Raw genomic sequence first — 15,996 nt, forward strand, 5'->3', positions numbered from 1 at the left:
TGAAATGGAAAATCAAGTTCAAGAGGCTTATAGGACTCCAAATATACAAAATTACAACAGACCCACACCAAGGCACATTATAATGAAAATACCTAACATACAAAATGAAGACAGAATTTTAAAGGCTGTGAGAGAAAAGAACCAAATTACATTCAGGGGAAAACCAGTACGGATATCAGCAGATTTTTCAATCCAGACCCTAAAAGCTAGAAGGGCCTGGAACAACATTTTTCAAGCCCTGAAAGAAAATGGATGCCAACCAAGAATCTTATACCCAGCAAAATTTACCTTCAAATTTGACGATGAAATAAAATCCGATAAACAAAAGCTAAAAGAATTTACAAAAAGAAGCCAGCATTACAGAACATTCTCAGCAAAATATTCCATGAGGAAGAGATGAAAAACAAAGAAGCAAATCAGCAAAGAGAGGAATTTTCCTAAAGGAATTGTCAAATAAAGGAGGAAACAAGTTGTGTCAAACAAATAAATAAATAAAATTTAAAAAATGAACCAAATGACTGGGAAACCAAATCATATCTCAATAATAACCCTGAATGTTAATGGCCTGAATTCATCAATCAAAAGACATAGACTGGCAGACTGGATTAAAAAGAAAGATCCAACAATATGTTGCCTGCAAGAGACTCACCTCATAGAAAAAGATACCCATAGACTAAAGGTGAAAGGATGGGGAAAAACATACCATGCACATGGACTCAGCAAAAAAGCTGGAGTATCCATCCTCATTTCAGATAATGTGGACTTCAAGACAAAGTTAGTCAGAAGGGATAAAGAAGGTCATTTCATACTGCTTAAGGGAAGCATAAATCAGCAAGATATAACAATCATAAACATCTATGCCCCAAACAGTGGCTCATCCATGTATGTCAAACAAATCCTACTCAATTTCAGAAACCAAATAGACCATAACACAATAATACTAGCTGATTTTAACATGCCTCTCTCACCACTGGACAGATCTTCCAAACAAAAATTGAACAGAGAAACCATAGATCTCAATAACACAATCAATAATTTAGACTTAATGGACATTTATAGAATATACCATCCAACCAAGAGCGAATACACTTTCTTCTCAGCAGCACATGGATCCTTCTCTAAAATAGACCATATATTATGCCACAAAGCTAATGTTAGCAAATACAAGAAGATAGAGACACTACCTTATATTCTATCAGATCACAATGGATTGAAGTTAGAAATAAATGAAAGAGTAAAACACAGAAACTATTCCAACATCTGGAGATTAAACAATATGCTATTATATGATGAATGGATAACAGAAGATATTAGGAAGGAAATTAAAAAATTCTTAGAGGTAAATGAGAACAAAGAAACATCATATCAAAATCTCTGGGACACTATGAAAGCAGTACTTAGAGGGAAATTTATTTCATGGAGCGCATTCAATAAAAGAAGTAAAACTCAACAAATAAACAACCTAACACTACAGCTCAAAGCCCTAGAAAAAGAAGAACAGAACAGCACCAAAAGTAGTAGAAGACAGGAAATAGTTAAACTCAGAGCTGAAATCAATGAAATTGAAACAAAAGAAACAATACAAAAAATTGACAAAATAAAGAGTTGGTTCTTCGAAAAAATAAACAAAATTGATAAACCTTTAGCCACACTAACAAAGAGAAGACGAGAGAAAACCCAAATCACTAAAATTCGGAATGAACAAGGAAATATCACAACAGACACAATTGAAATACAAAACATAATAGGAAGCTATTTTGAAAATCTATACTCCAACAAAATAGAAAATTTCGAAGACATCAACAGGTTTCTAGAGACATATGAATTGCCTAAACTGAACGAGGAGGACATAAACAATTTAAATAGACCAATTTCAAGTACTGAAATAGAAGAAGTCATCAAAAGCCTTCCAACAAAGAAAAGTCCGGGACCAGATGGGTTCTCAGCCGAGTTCTACAAAACCTTTAAAGAAGAGCTCATTCCAATACTTCTCAAAGTATTCCATAAAATAGAAGAGGAGGGAACCCTCCCAAACTCATTCTATGAAGCCAATATCACACTGATACCTAAACCAGACAGAGACTCATCAAGGAAAGAAAATTTCAGACCAATATCCTTAATGAACATCGACGCAAAAATTCTCAACAAAATTTTAGCAAATCGCATACAAAAACATATTAAAAAGATAGTGCACCATGATCAAGTGGGTTTCATCCCAGGGATGCAAGGTTGGTTCAACATCAGGAAATCAATAAATGTAATTCACCATATTAATAGACTTAAAGTCAAGAATCACATGATTATTTCAATAGATGCAGAAAAAGCATTTGATAAAATACAGCACCCCTTCATGCTCAAAACACTAGAAAAAATAGGGATAGTGGGAACATTCCTTAACATTGTAAAGGCCATTTATGCTAAGCCCATGGCTAATATCATTCTAAACGGTGAAAAACTGAAAGCATTCCCCCTAAAAACTGGAACAAGGCAGGGATGCCCTCTTTCACCACTTCTATTCAACAACGTTCTTGAGACTCTGGCCAGAGCAATTAGACAAACCAAAGAAATTAAAGGGATACGAATTGGAAAAGAAGAACTCAAACTATCCCTGTTCGCTGATGACATGATTATATATTTAGAGGAACCTGGAAATTCCACCAGAAAACTCTTAGAACTCATAAGTGCATTCAGTAAAGTAGCAGGTTACAAGATCAATGCCCATAAATCCAACGCATTTTTATACAAAAGTGATGAATCTTCGGAAAGAGAAATTAGGAAAACTACCCCATTCAAAATAGCCTCGGAAAAAATAAAATACTTGGGAATCAATCTCACAAAAGAGGTGAAAGACCTCTACAATGAGAACTATACAACACTAAAGAAAGAAATTAAAAAACACCTTAGAAGATGGAAAGATCTTCCATGTTCTTGGATAGGAAGAATTAATATTGTCAAAATGGCCATACTACCTAAAGTGCTATACAAATTCAATGCAATTCCAATTAAAATCCCAATGATGTACCTTACAGAAATAGAGCAAGCAATTATGAAATTCATCTGGAAGAATAAGAAACCCAGAATAGCTAAAGCAATCCTTAGCAGGAAGAGTGAAACAGGGGGTATTGCAATACCAGATCTTCAACTCTACTACAAAGCAATAGTAACAAAAACGGCATGGTATTGGTACCAAAATAGAAAGGTAGATCAATGGTACAGAATAGAGGACACGGACACAAACCCAAATAAATACAATTTTCTCATACTAGACAAAGGTGCCAAAAATATGCAATGGAGAAAAGATAGCCTCTTCAACAAATGGTGCTGGGAGAATTGGAAATCCATATGCAACAGAATGAAACTAAACCCATATCTCTCACCATGCACGAAACTAAACTCAAAATGGATTAAGGACCTCGGAATCAGACCAGAGACCCTGCAGATTATAGAAGAAAAAGTAGGTCCAAATCTTCACCTTGTTGGTCTAGGATCAGACTTCCTTAACAGGACTCCCATAGCACAAGAAATAAAAGCTAGAATCAACCACTGGGATCGATTCAAACTAAAAAGCTTTCTCTCAGCAAAGGAAACTATCAGCAATGTGAAGAAAGAGCCTACAGAGTGGCAGAATATCTTTGCCAATCATACTTCAGATAGAGCGCTAATCTCCAGAATCTATAAAGAACTCAAAAAACTCTACACGAAGAATACAAATAACCCAATCTACAAATGGGCTAAGGAAATGAACAGACACTTCACAGAAGAAGATCTACAAGCAATCAACAAACATATGGAAAAATGTTCAACATCTCTAGTAATAAGAGAAATGCAAATCAAAACTACCCTAAGATTCCATCTCACCCCAATTAGAATGGCGATTATCAAGAATATGAGCAACAACAGGTGTTGGCGAGGATGTGGGGAGAAAGGTACACTCATACATTGCTGGTGGGGCTGCAAATTAGTGCAGCCACTCTGGAAAGCAGTGTGGAGATTCCTTAGAAAACTCGGAATGGACCCTCCATTTGACCCAGCTATCCCACTCCTTGGCCTATACCCAAAGGACTTAAAATCAGCATACTACAGAGATACAGCCACATCAATGTTCATAGCTGCTCAATTCACAATAGCCAGACTGTGGAACCAACCTAGATGCCCTTCAATTGATGAGTGGATAAAGAAACTGTGGTATATATATACAATGGAATATTAGCCATAAAGAATGATAAAATTATGGCATTTGCAGGCAAATGGATGAAATTGGAGAATATCATGCTAAGTGAGATAAGCCAATCTCAAAAAGCCAAAGGACGAATGATATCGCTAATAAGTGGAGGATGACACATAATGGGGGGGAGGGAAGGGTTAGTGTTAGGGTTAGAGTTAGTGTTAGGGAGGGGGGCAAGTATGGAGGAAGGAAGGACTGTATAGAGGGTAAAGAGGGGTGGGAGGGGTGGGGGGAAGGGAAAAAAACAGAATGAATCAAACAACATTACTCTATGTAAATTTATGATTACACAAATGGTATGCCTTTGTGCCATGTACAAACAGAAACAACATGTATCCCATTTGTTTACAATAAAAAAAAATTTAAAAAAATTAAAATAAAATAAAGGTAGTAACAGTGACTTGTCATGCACAGAAGGAAGAAGGGGGCCATGGCTGGTGTTCTGGTGTCCCAAGAAGTGAGAGAGCCATGCCCCCTTTTATAGACAAAGTTTTCTTTGTTCTCCTGCTCCCTCCCCACTTATCTCTCTCCTTCCTGCCTAAGTGACTAGACCCAGGAGTTGCTGGTGGGATGGCCAATAGGTGGGAAGAAGATGGGCAGGGGAAGGGTCAAATGTGATCCAGGCAGGTAGCCCAGGGGGCATTAATTAACACCTCGTTGTCTGAAAATTTGGGAGGGGTAGTATAGGCAGGTAATCTTCCTAAGCAAAGGGCTCTGGACACAGTGACAGTCCAGTTTCCCAGGGGTGGTCAACAACTTCCTGGATCCAAACTGGCCTCCATTGACTCAATACAACTCAATCAACTATTCTACACTACCTGCCTGTCTTTAACTGTGGCTTCATTACCAGCGAATATTGTAAGCTCATCCAACATATTTTAATGTAGATTATCCCTTATCTAATGGACTTAAAGGGACAGGGTACAGTGAAAGTTTAAACAGAAGAACCCGCCACCACTGTTCCACATGTGGGTGGTGCTGCTTCCATTCTTGTGTGGAGCCTGCAGGTTCATAAGCTTGACGGCAGGTAAATATTTCACACTTCTGTATTGGGCTCATGAAAGAATCAGACCAGCAAAAGTGGCAACAGACTTATCTGTTTTCTTCGGTCATTATCCATGAATGTATTTCCTGTCCTGCTTATATTTACCAGCAAAACCTTGGAAACCAATGAAATAAATTTTTGTTGGTATTTTTGATGAAAAAAATACATTTTGGAAAGTTTATTTCCATTTACATAAAATGCAGACTTGAGTTTTTTAAAAAAGAAGAACATCATCTTGCATATTGCATGTCACTAGCCTGGGAAAAGATATAAATTCAAACTTGAAGTGCATTTTCTACAGAATGCTTAAGTACCACTTCACACTGTCCTTCACTCAAGATCACAAATTGGCATGTCATGTATCAGGACCCACCTAAACTCAGTAGGCTTCCCCAGCAATCCTACTGAAGCAAGGATTCCTGAAACACAACACCCAGACATTTTGACATAGGAGCTGTGCCTTGGTGCCAGAGAACCTACATTTGACAGCACTCTTCTGATCTGGGTGCAGGGATCCCCTGAAACATACTGAGAGAAACAACCTGCACCCAAGCTGCTGGAGTGGTAAAAACCCGCAAGATTGGTCTTGCCAATTCCTCAATGACATAACTATCAACATGGAACAGGTCCCATTAAAAACTATCTTGCACCCTCACCACCACCTACGAAAAGTTAGTCTTCCCTCTAAGACATTCATAGCAAAAACTAACTGTCCAAGATGAACATCTGGGCATCAATCTGGCAAGTCATTCACCTTCAGTCCTTCTCCTCTCCTTTAACTTCATTTACTGCACCACCTCCTTTCACATCTGTTTCTAACCAATTGCAGGTTTCTTAAAGCAGGGACTCTGATTTGGTTTGGTGGTCCTCCAGTGTTGGCACAGGACCTGACACGTGGACACCATTTAATAGTGTTCATGGAATGAAAACCTGTATATTCTATTGAAGAATGTGAGCATAAAAAGTCACCATTGGAGATATCCCAAATGCCCTGTCCAAGATGTCCATGCAGTGGTTGATTTAATTTAGCCAGGATATATATTATTGCCTATGTCCAATGTGCTTGGGAGGCATAGAAATGGAGGAGGATGAAGTGGCGGTGTCTGTAACAGTGAAAAGTGGATGAAGCCCAGAGGGTCAGGCTGAGTTGATACCTCATTTGGCAGGTGTGTTTCATCTACCAGAAAAGGAGGAACAGGTTTATGTCTCATTATATTTAAAACAACTGTGACAAAATGTTTCAAAACTATTCCCAGAGACTCACTGGAGGGAAAATGGGTCTTTTTTGTACTTATTTGTTATTTTTTTATTTTTATTTGTTTTTGGTTCTTTTCAGTTGTACTTGACAGGAGAGTCCATTATGATATAATTGTACCAGTGTGGACTCTATCTTGTTCTAATGAAGTCCCCATTCTTGTGGATGTGTACATTGGTGAGATCCCCATGGTGCATTCACATATGTACATAGGAGAGTCATGTCAGATCCATTTCACTGTCTTCCCTTTTTCTATCCCGTCCCTTATCTTTATTCCCCGTATCTGTTCTACTTAACTTTTATTCTCCCCCTCTCTCTCTGTGCCCCCCTATTGTGGGTTAGCTCTGACGTATCAGAGAAAGCATTTGTTCTTCGGCTTTTGGGGGGTGGCTTATCTTCCTTAGCATGATAGTCCCCAGATCCATCCATTTGTTGGAAAATGTCATAAAGTCATTCTTTATGGCTCAATAGTACTACATTGTTTACATAGACCACATTCTCTTTATCCCTTCCTCCATTGAAATCATCCTACAGAGCTACAGTAACAAATACAGCATGGAATTGGTCCCAAAACATACAAGACCACATGTGGGACAGAATAGAAGACAGAGAAAAACCCACGACTAAACAGTTGCTTCACACTAGACAAAGGCTCCAAAAGGACACATGACACAAAGGATAGTTTCCACTTCTACAAATGTTGCTGGGAAAAGTGGAAATTCACAAGTACTAGAGTGAAATTTAACCCATCTCTCACCCTGCACAAAACAGCTCAAAGTGGAGCATGACCTGGGTATTGGATCAGAATGCTGGCACAGTACTAGAAGAAAAGGGACACTTCACTCTAACCTTTTGGCTCAGGAATTCATTTCCTTAACAAGATTCTGAAGCATAAGAAGCCAAATCAATAATCAACATATGGGATGGCATCAAACTAAAAAGCTTCTTCAGAGCAAAGGAAACAATCAAGAGTGTGAGGAGAGAGCCTACAGAATGGGAGAGAGCCTACAGAATGGGAGAGAGCCTTGGCCACCTGCACCTTAGCTGCATTTTGAAACTTCTGTAGGGATTTCAGGTCAGTCAATGTAAAGAGGAGTGAAAGTCCTTTGAATGGAACAAACTCCTCAGGATAAAGGCGCTCTATGTGAATGGCTTAGAAATGCTCTCTGCAACTCCTTTGTCTTGAGGCCTGGAGACATTATCTTATTGTAATAACCTTTGGTACTAGTGGACTCCAAGTTATGTGATCTGCACTTGCGCAAAGCTAACTGTACTATGTAACCTAAGTAACTTGATATGACCCTGGAATAGATAATAAACTGGACTGGCTTCCCCATGAGAGCCACTTCTTGCTCTTTGCCATCCTGTGTGCTTGCCTCTTTATTGCTTTCCCCTTAACCCTTATAGCTGGACCCCAATTAACCTGTATAACCTCTTCCCTCCCTCACCCAAGGCAAGTGCTTCATGCTCCAATTGTTGTAACACAAGGGTTTGGTGTGAAAGAGTGGATGGTGAAATCTTCTCACTTGAATTACCATTTGTCTGTGGATGCATGAGTTGGTTACAAGTACTATTACACTTCCAAGCACATGGATTTTTAAAATTATCTTGCTGGCTTTATTTCTTAATATCATTGTCATGAGCGAAGCAGTATGAAGCCCATCATGTCCTGGTGCATGTGTGGCCTCTGTTAACCCCTGCAACTGTTCCACGTGGGCTTGTTTGGAATGTGTCCTTCCCAGAGGTTGGATGTAGTCAGGTTCATTCACACACTATACATGCTTTCACCACTCACTTGCCTTATCTTCCTACTGAGGGTTTTGTGTCTATGCTTGTTTTCATTTCTGTTTTATTGTTTCTTGGTTTGTCTTAGCTAGCAATTACTAAGATGCAGGGACATCTGCTTCTCTGATGATGCTTTGGCCAGTGTTTCAAAAATTTAGAAAATTCTCACCATTATTTCTTCGAATATTCCACTTGTTACTGGAATATCTCATTCTGGCACATAAACTTCATTCTATTTTCCTTCTTTAGACATGTTTGTTTATGTCTCTTGCTGCCTGTTCAGCTTTTCAAGTATCTTTTTCAATTCTGTAGAGGCATAGAACATTTTAAATTGGTGTCCCTTACAATATCTGATCTTTGTGGATCTCTTGCTGCCTTACATGACTTCTCATGCTTGATGTCTTCTCTCCTTGACTTTGGGTAATTGCTAATCATGACCCAATCATTTTCTCTGGAACTTGATGGAAAGATATATTTGGAGCCTGAGTGAAGTTGAATTCTTTCATGTGGACTGTGGTACAGTGGGGCCTACCCAATAGGACTCATTTCAGTTCCACACTGGAACACCTTGTGCTTCCTATTCTCCTGGGTGCTCACTCCCACCCATGTAAATACACCCACCTCCAAAAACACCTTTATAAGATAGCTTCACATCTTCTGGGTGGGGGTATAGTTCTCCTTGGTCCTTATCCTCTGGTGGACACTTTCAGGAGCTGTTTCATGCAGGACCATCTGACCTGGCCTTTGTTGCAAGACCCGTGCAGTCCTTACACATGCACAGGTGCTCCAGGGATTCTGCACACCAGCCCAGACAACAGTAGGCTTTCATTCATTTTCAATGCTCTACAGATTCCTAGATGCATGACATTATCATTGAATTTAAAAGACATATGTATGGTATATGTCCTTCCTCACCTGGAAAACCAAAATCTGAAATAATCCAAAGTCAAAACATTTGAGCCCCAATATGATACTACAAGTAGAAATTTCCACACCTGATCTCAGGGCAGTGTTCACAGTCAAAACACACTTGCACTAAATAGATTGCACAAAATTACCTTTAGGTTATGTGTAAAGTTGTGTGTGAGGCACACGTGCAGGAATGGGTCAGATATGGGTTTCATCCACAAGATTATTTATGTAATTAAGATATTCCAAAATCACAGAAATTGGAACCTTTCTCCCAAGCATTTCAAACTTTTTATCTATTTCTTAGTGTGTATGCTCATATGTGCATTTATCTTCGTGTGTGTGTCATCATATCCAATATTTCATTTCTCCCATTGGAAATTGACTCAGAAAATGCAATCTGCCATACTCCCAATACCAAAATGTCATTTTGATCAAATTAAACATTCTTTCATCTGGGGTTGAATGTTTCCACTCGAAATTACTGCTAAAATGGATATATTCAAATCATCAAAGTTGATCAGATTACAGAAAAATTATATTTTAAAAAGTACAAATATTTTAAACAGCAAATATATAATATAGTGAGAAACATGTTCCTAAAGCTACAAATAACAAAGACCTAAGGACAAATTATATATGGAATTGATGACTTCAAATTGACAAGTAAATATTTCTGAAATAAATCTCAATGATCAAAGATCATGCATGCCTCAGCACTGCCCAGACAGATAAGAGCAGATTGTTCTCCAAAGGTTCCAGTGGTGACCTCACACCTGAGTTGCCTCATAAGTGGGAGGTTGGGGATGAATCCAGTCATCATTTTCCTCATGATGGTACGTCCTCTTCCTCAGGACAAAGTCATTCTGGACACGGGGATTCATAGGGTAGAAAATGTTCACATTATGAGGAATCTTCATTTCTTTGGAGAGAGGGGTACAGGTTGGGTAGGTGGCACTGGAGGTGGGCACAGCAGGACACCCCAACATCTGACAGCCTCTGCCAGGAAAGGCCTGAGCCACAGACCTGAGAGCTGTCCAGGTCAGCTCCAACACCACCAAAGACATCCTTAATACTGCTCCCTGAGGAAAAACAAGGTTTGGGACTTCAAACAGACCTAATATCCAAAGGCTTTGGTCTCCACAACAACACAATTCCTCTTGAATGGGCCAAAGGACACCCCTAGGGATTGCATCTAAAATCTCCCACAAAAGACTCATATGGTTAAGGTCTGGCCCCCAATTCAGCAATGTTCACTGGTGGGTTCAGGGGGAAGCATTCCATGGTGAGTGCTCTGATGTTATCATGAAATACTCAAGATGCAGACACTACTGGGCAGTGGGAGAAAACGGAAGAAGTCTGGGCATAGTTGGAGGAAGACCTGAACAGGGGGGTGCCCTCAGGAAACATATATCTTTGCTGGGGGCTCCTCTTAATCCTCATTCTCCTAGTGGTAGTCCTCCTCTTCTTCCTGCCTTTCTCTCCTTCCCCCTCTCAGCCTCCTTCTCTCTCTTCCATTCTATCCCCTTGTTGGCAAGAGCTGAGTAGCTTGCACTGCCACACGCTCTGCCACTATGGACAGCCTCAGTCCAGAACTGAATGGAAAGCTATGAAACCCAGAGCCAAACAGGATTCTGCCTCTAAGTTATTTCCCTCCAGTATTGTCACAGCGAGGAAAGTGTGACCAACTCAGACACCTCATTTAAGCCACGTTCTGCTGTTGTTGGTAGCCAACTTCATGTGGACCAGGCATCCTACAACAAAGGCCACATCCCAAATGCTGCCCTACTGAGAGCAATCATTCCAAGGACCAGGAAAGGGACTGTTTCACTCCCACATTAGACAACGGGCCAGGGATGCCACAACCCCCTGTGAGTTTCAGACACCCAGAGAGTCCCTCCTCTGAACACCTGTCTCCTGCAGCCCTCCTCTAAAAAATTACCTGTCCTCAATCCATTTGGGTTTGGATGTATCTCTGCTATGAATTTCCTAGCCTACCAAGGTCTTAGCCTTCTGCTTTCATAAACTCTACTAACTTAACAGACTTTGTGAATTACGATAAGAGAGAATGTGTCATAGGCTGGTTTGGGATGGGAATTTTCAGTGTGGACAGACTAGGATCATGGCTGCTGCAGGCTTTTGGTTCACAGAAAAGACAACAGCAATGGCATTATTTACAGGTCAGCTTTGTGGCATACGTGCCTAGGAAGCCCTCATCTGGTTTTAGTGAAGGAAAATACCTGGTTTTATTGATTACATCTAGGCAAGGGGAATCAGGCACAGAAGACTTGGTAATTTGTCCAATGTCAGACTGTCAAGGCTGTTTCCCAGTCTGTTATTTTTTCAGATTTAGTCCTGTTCCTGCTTGCTAGAATACTGACAATGCTCTGCACAGGGAGTGGATTTCTGGTCATGGAGAAGGCTTTCCATAGTACTGCTTCAGTCCACAAATGCATAAAGTGCATCCTTAGCCCCTGTGTTCCCATCTTCCTCTGCAAACACTCCTCTCAGTGAGCCCTGGGGCCACATGACCCCTGCAGGAATGCTTTCCTCCTCGCTCCTCACTGATGTCAGCATTGAATGCCTGTTGCTGTCCAGGGTTGGACACCTGGTGGGGAGGTGCACTAGTCCCTTGGCTGATCAGAGAACCTAGAGACCTTTGCAGCAGTGCCAGTGTGGTTTTCTCTGTGCACCAGGCCCACCAGTCCCTGTTGGAGTGTTCTTCTGGGTCAGATTCTACTCTTTTGGGCTACGAGTTGACCTGAGTGCACTTCCTCAACATGGCTCCCCACCATCTGATTGTCCCACTTACTGTGCTGTTGGGAAATGATTTGCCCCAGCTCTTAGTCTTCTGGATCCTCCTCTAGTAGCAAGAGTTGTTCCTGTGAATGATGGCAGGAGCCCTGTCGTTGCATGTCACCTGCATCAACGTGGGAGATAGGCCTTCAGGAAATGGGCCCTGGGCTGGCTACCCAAGAACAGTATCAGGGACATTCAGGGGGAAGCTCAGCTCTAAATAGAAGGGCACCATCTCATTACTCCACTCCCTGAGGGTGACCTCCTGGTAATCGCCTGGGGCCTTCCTCAGGGCTATGACACCAATCCTCCCACAACGGTCTGCCTAGCCCTGCGATTGCCCTTTGTGGATCCACATTTCACTCAGGGAAAAAGGACCCCACATCCTGTGTACAGAAACACTCTCATGCCACCACGATGGAAGGAATGGACCAGTGGCCTCCTCTATCCAAGGTCTGTTGTGGAATGCAAGGTGAATTTGGGGGTGGTCCAAGGAAAAACCCAAGACATTTTGGTTCTTATTGCCAGGGCACAAAACATACTCAGGAAGACCATGCACATGAGGGCCCTATGATAGCCATGAGAGCTCCTGGCCTCCAGAGGCCAGTACTGGCTGGGATGGAGGAGGACACCTCATTTGGCAAAGGTGATCATTGGGAAGGGCTCCTGTATGTCAGGATCCCTGGAGGTGGAGTGTGCTCCATCCACATCAATATCAATTCTGCAGAAAGACCCTCAGCTCCCTGTTCAAGGGGTAGGAAGAATGTGTTGCTCTCCTCCTCCATGTGCACTGGCATTCTCCATCCCACACAGTGCAGCCTGCATCTTGGATGCTGTCCTTTTCTCACCTCCCACCAAGACCTGCCCCTGCACTTCTCTTCTGCACACTGCCATCCAACACACACACTCCCTCACAAACAGGGATGGACATGGTCATGCTCTCCTGCCTTGGGATAGCACCAGGGGACGCCCCTGCTGCCAGGCTTACCAGGACAGTCTTGCCATCCTTTGCACTCTGCTGCTCTAGCCTGATGTGTATGAGGCAGCTGTCTCCCACCTGTTTGTTGTACCAGGGCAGTGAGGATCTGCAAATTATGCCTCTAATGAGCCTGGACTTCTTCCTCCATTTTGTGTCATGGGCTTAGGCCTAGCCTTTTGAGTAGAGATGCCACTTAAGGCTGGGCTGATGTTAGACACCATGACAGAGGCCTTGGAAGTTGCTTCTGACAACTGTGGGGGATGGAATATCAGCAATGCCCAGAAACTGATGGCCAACCCCACTTGTCAGGTTGCTCAGTTGGCATTCTAGAACACATGTCCAGAACCTGAGGCTCCTTGTCTGTATGGATTTACAATGGCACCTCTTGTAAAGAGCAAATAAGGTGGGTGTTTACCTCTTTTTCCTTGACCTTGGCTTTCTTCTTGATGGACCTTTTCCTCATGATGAAATGACACTTGATTTAAGGGTTCATGGAGAGCAAGATGGCTGTATGGTCAGGGACTTTTATTTCTAGAGAGAGAGGTGTAGGGATTGGTAGGTGACACTCAAGAATTCTACCACAAGGCACCCCCAACACCTGAGAGTTTCTGAAAGATGAGGACTGACCCACATTCTTGAGAACCCTCCACTCCAGCTACACTTCTACCAAATTCTTGCTCAATGAGTCTTCCCTGAAGAAAGCTTATGCACCAGATCTAAACCAAACTAACACCTTTCAATGAAAAAGCACCTTGGACCAAGCAACTTCTCAGTTCGGGTTGGACCTGCCCAAGAGACAGTGCTAGGGTTTGCAGCAGGATTTCCCCCAAAGCCTCATGTGCATCATCATTTCTCCCCAGTGCAGCAATGTTCTCACATGGGTTTGGAGGAAGCACTTCATGTTGGGTGCTTTGACCTTGCCAGTGGATTAATCCATTCATAGATGGATACAATAATGACAGGTGTTATACATTAGCAGCATGTTGGGAATGGAGACGATTCAACCTAAGCAGGTTTGTGCCCTGAAAACCTATGTTGTTTTCTAGGTGAGCTCTCCTTTGTCTTGTGTTTCTTCATGATCTCTCAATTTTGTATTCTGATTCTCCCTATTGTTATTCTGCTTGATCTTTTTCCCCTGCATTTTCTTTTACACATTCTGGGTCTTTTTCTTGATTCTATTTCAATTCTTTTTGTTTCTTCTTGTTTCTCCTCCTCTTCCTCCTCCTCCTCCTATTAGTACTACTGCCACTACTAGTACTACTCTCCTCCTCCTCTTTCTTTTTCCTTATTCCCATTCCTCTCCTGATCCTCTTCCTATGTCTCCTCCTTCTCCTCTTCCTCCTCCTCCTCCTCCTCCTCCTCTCTCTAAGCACAGCTGGCCATGCTGTGAGCAGCACAATTCTACCACACTCTTCTACCCACGTGCAGCCTCTGTTTAGGACCCCAACATGGAATCAGCTCTCAATGAACGGAAAGTAGTAAAACCAGGAGCCAAAGGATAATTTCTTCCTATCTTCAGAATTGTCTCTGTCATGAAAGCCTGCCTAACAGAGACCCCCATTCTGTCCATGCTTGTACCTGTGGTGGTGAACATCTTCAACTCAACCAGGCTTTCTACAATGAGGACACATCCCCTAAGTCTTTGAATGTAAACAACATTTCCGAAGTCTAGGGGAGGGCCAGCATCACTGCAACCCTCCTGCCATAATCCACACATGCCATAACACCTAGTGGGTTCCAGGCAACCAGCTCTTCCCCCCTTTGGACATCAATTACACACAATCCTCCACTGGACTGGAGCCTGCTCTCAACCAATGCTGGGTTGGATGTTTCTATTTCTGATATCACTTTCATTGACTATCATTTTTTCACTAATCTTGTACCAGGAATTGAACCCAGAGGCACTTAACCACACAGACACATTGGCAGCCCTTTTTGATACAGGGTCTCACTAAGTTTCTGAGGCTGGTTTTGAACTCCTGATCCTACTGGCAGCTGCCCAAGCTACTGAGATTCCTGTCCACTGCCATCTTGCCCAGCTCCTTGGAATATCTTGACCTCAGTCTTCCTCGTAAGACATGGCCAACCTAATCGGCTTGGTGTGGGAAAGTGTGAGATCACTGACCATGTGTGTCCTGGAGATAGTGGGATCTACTGTGGACAGACTGGGATTCTGGATGCTATGAGAGTCTGTCTCTTAAGAGAGGAAATAGCAATGCCATTACTTTCCAATCAGCATTGTGATCTATGTGCTTAGGATGGCCTTATATGATGCTGGAAGAAATATAGAAATAAGGATATTCTGATCTCTTTTGGAGATGTGCATCCAGGCACAGAGGACTTGAAAATTTTTGAAAGAAAGAAAAACCCAAGCAGGCTGTCCCCTGGCTTTTCAGTATTCTTGACTGAGTCCTGTCAGCAGAGGTTACAATCCTGACATTTCTCTCAATAGGCAGGACTTCTCATGTCCCACACATGGATTTGAACAGGTGCTGCTTCAGTCCACATCAGTGCTGATCTGACACGTAGCCCCTGATGTCCTCATCTTACTGGGAAGGAACTTCTTTCAGTGAGCCAAGAACTGAACAGCAGCTTCAAGGACCCTCTATTCTTTGCACCTCATGGATATGAGCTTTGCAATGCCTGATGAGGCCAAGGGAGGACACACTTTTGGGAGGTTCAGCAGCCCCTGGGGCAGCAGGGAGAACCTGCCGATATTACACCCCCCATCCTTACAGTTAGTTTTGTCCAAAAGCCCACCACACTGGCTGTTTTGTCTGCCCAAGACACACTTCCTGTGGCCTGGAAATTATCCTGAGCCCACTGTGGATCATGTGTCCCCACCATCTGATCATCCCACTTACTCTCATGCACTGATACAATTTGCAGCCGCTCAGTCTTCTGGATCCTTGTCCTTGAGTGAGTGCTGCTCTAAGGCCTGGCGTATGATGTTCAGAGCCCTCTCCCGGTAGGGACAATGTTGGAACAGCACTCCTCAGCAG

The 15,996-nt window shown here is 42.3% G+C and overlaps 1 long non-coding RNA gene across 1 annotated transcript; it reads right to left on the bottom strand.

Moving 5' to 3' along the window:
• Positions 1 to 7,931: 7,931 nt before the first annotated feature.
• On the bottom strand, positions 7,932 to 14,146 carry LOC306644350. The gene is made up of 3 exons (XR_013759353.1): positions 13,410 to 14,146; positions 12,032 to 12,139; positions 7,932 to 10,141 (listed from the first exon to the last, which is right to left on the bottom strand). It is a non-coding gene; the product is annotated as an uncharacterized lncRNA (long non-coding RNA).
• Positions 14,147 to 15,996: the final 1,850 nt, after the last annotated feature.

Source organism: Sciurus vulgaris (genome assembly GCF_902686455.1).
Source record: "Sciurus vulgaris genome assembly, chromosome: 14".
NCBI lineage: Eukaryota > Metazoa > Chordata > Mammalia > Rodentia > Sciuridae > Sciurus > Sciurus vulgaris.